Source organism: Poecilia reticulata, linkage group LG10 (genome assembly GCF_000633615.1).
Source record: "Poecilia reticulata strain Guanapo linkage group LG10, Guppy_female_1.0+MT, whole genome shotgun sequence".
Classification (NCBI taxonomy): Eukaryota; Metazoa; Chordata; class Actinopteri; order Cyprinodontiformes; family Poeciliidae; genus Poecilia; species Poecilia reticulata.
The window spans coordinates 26523918-26526513 of NC_024340.1; the positions used below are offsets into that span (position 1 = coordinate 26523918).

At 42.6% G+C, this 2596-nt stretch overlaps 1 long non-coding RNA gene across 1 annotated transcript in view; it reads right to left on the reverse strand.

The window, feature by feature from the left end:
• LOC103471234 (uncharacterized) overlaps nt 1-378 on the reverse strand; it is an 898-nt gene extending 520 nt beyond the window's left edge. Inside the window, exon 1 of the long non-coding RNA XR_534609.2 lies at nt 60-378. This is a non-coding gene — a long non-coding RNA (uncharacterized LOC103471234). The remainder of the gene's footprint in view (nt 1-59) is intronic.
• Between the last annotated feature and the right edge of the window lie 2218 nt (nt 379-2596).

The following is a 2596-nucleotide window of genomic DNA, read 5'->3' on the forward strand; positions in this document are numbered from 1 at the left end:
ATACAATTCTTTTTCTTTGCCCAAAAAGAGCAGCAGTATGAAAACTCCAACTTCTTTACCTCATCATCTGTTGTTAGTTGAGAGTCTCCTGGTGACAGACAGGCAGGCGCTGTGACACCCAGCCCTGGTAATAGAAGGCAATTATAAGCCCTGGCGAGAGCTGTGGCAGTGGGGAAAACTTTTATACAGCCCCCCTCCTGGGGCGCTGACATGCAGACACACTAAAATTAATTGCTACAAAACATCAGACGAGCTTGACGCACACATGCGCACAGTCAAAACTCCTGGAAAGAAGAAGGATGAAACAATACGCATCACGCAACTTTGCATTGATGCTCATGAGCGCCGCAAAGACCAAAGAAAAGGCAGCAAAAAGAAGCAGCGGAAGAAAAATAAGTAGATCCCTTCCAACAAATCATGTTTTCATCTAAATAAAGAAGCCAAAGACAATAGACTTGGGTACCTTGGAGACCAGGAGGACTATTTCTCCATGGCAACCAGTGTGGTGTGTGACAATGCCGCAGTGCGAGGGTTTGAACTGCTAAAGCTGTCTGGGAATGCAGAGATAGATGGGGAAAGAGACAGAAACTCGGAGAGTGCGACCCATGGAGGGATGACGGTGTGTTCGTAATGAGAACACACAATGTCACAGTCCCACTGTGAAGAAAATGGAAGTTCATGACTTTTCATTTCAACATATTTTCTTCCAATGACTCTTTGAGACGATGCAAAGAGAAAACCGAACTAAATGATCACGCTGAGCCTGTTTATGTACAAATCCGTGTACTATCTTTAGGTAAACAGTCCTCCAGTTGTACTACATAGTCGTTTACCTGTTTAGCTGTAAAGCACAGTGTGGCCTTCCACAGGATTTATTTTAATTGTCAAGCTCCAAGCTGGGTGTGTGCTGCCAGCGCTCTTGTAGATGCATGTACTTGTATCGGTCCTTTTTAGATATGATTGTGTGTGTGTGTAACTGGGTGTTTGTGTTCAGTATACCATGTGCAAAGTTTGTTTGTATAGCAAGACTAACACAAATAATGGAATGTGCTGGTGTACGTCTCTGTTGCAACCTGTGCTGATGTCCCTGCTGAAAGGTGGACAACAAAAGGTTTCACCCCATGTTTGATTGCGTCTCTTTGTGTATTTGTCAAGGGCTTCTGTTTAAATTAGATTATTGTTCAATAATCTTAGTTTAGCGGCTGAGGTTTCTTTCTTTTGTTTTCTTTTTTTGGAGTTCGGATCAAGATGATTGGATCCCTTTTTCAAACTGTGTAGGGCAGCAAGTTCCAACAGCGTCCTCGCCCCTTTTTTTTTCTCGTCAGCATTACCCGACAACCATCAACATGCAATCTCCTTTGTGTGTCTTTATTTTTATTTGCAGTGCGCTTTATAGAAATTCATTACACTGTCTGCCGCCAGCGTAGGCAGAAAAATATTCCCTCTGCTCAGCTGAACTCTCACCCTCCTTTAATGTAAACACATCTCACCAGTCACGTTTCTCCCATTAAGGTAAATGGCTGCTTCTTGTACAAATCTTGTCTCCTTAATCCAGTTGCACCATTAACCTGCATACACCGTCGTTTTCCAATGCCTTGCTTGAAGAAAATCAACTGTAGCCTTGTTAATTTACAAGAGATTATCTAAATAGAAAGAATTGGTGAAAATTGGATTAGCTTGAATTATGTACTACTGGTGATACTTTATTGTCTGAGTGCGGCAGAGTGAAGTCTGTTTGCAGATCTTCAGTCCAGGTGACCCAAAGTGACATTTGGCCCTCAACCATTGGCCCCTGGAAGCCATTGTCCCATAAGCAAAGCCTTCCTGACAGGTATTCATTTATTTATTCTCCTCTCATTCCAGCTATTTGTTTGTCTTCTTTCTTGGAAACGTGCGATCCTTGCTTTGCAGTTTCTGTTGTGAGTTGTCTTGTTTATCCGCCTCATCAGCTGTCATGCCTGTTGACACGTGGCACTCCGAGTTAAATGATTATCGTGTGATTATAAAGGTTTGAGGGGGTTTCTGATGGAGACCTGTCTCCCCAACCCTGTAGGCTATCCCACAGCCGCAGTCTCCAGCTGAGGGTACAGGGGAGGCTTTGGAGTTTGAGGGTGTGGAGAGAGTGCAGAGGAAGAGAGGGGGTTACCTGAATCAACCTGTCGTACCTGCCCTCAGGCCCACCTGTCAACAAGCCACTAACAGTCTCTTTCTTTTTTACTCTCTGTTGCTTTCTGACTCTTCTTTTCCATCACGTACTCTACTTCTGAATATCTTCTTACCTATTTATCTCCTGCTTCTTGCTCTCTCTGCTCCTTCCCTCTGCATCTGCTCTGACACTAAAAAAACAAATTCTCACTTCAACAGATATGTCTGCATTTTCTACCATTCCTACAACACAGCAAGCTTTAGTCATTGGACCTCAAGGTTATTATTTGATTTGACAATGTCTAATCAACTCAAAATTAATACCTTACATGTTCACGTAAAATTGTGTTTAGATAGGTCGCTCTTAGAAGGAAGAGGAAAGTTTTAACGTTGGTTCACAAATTTGTTTCAGCTGAAGATTTATGCTCTTTATTGTTATAAATAGAAGAAG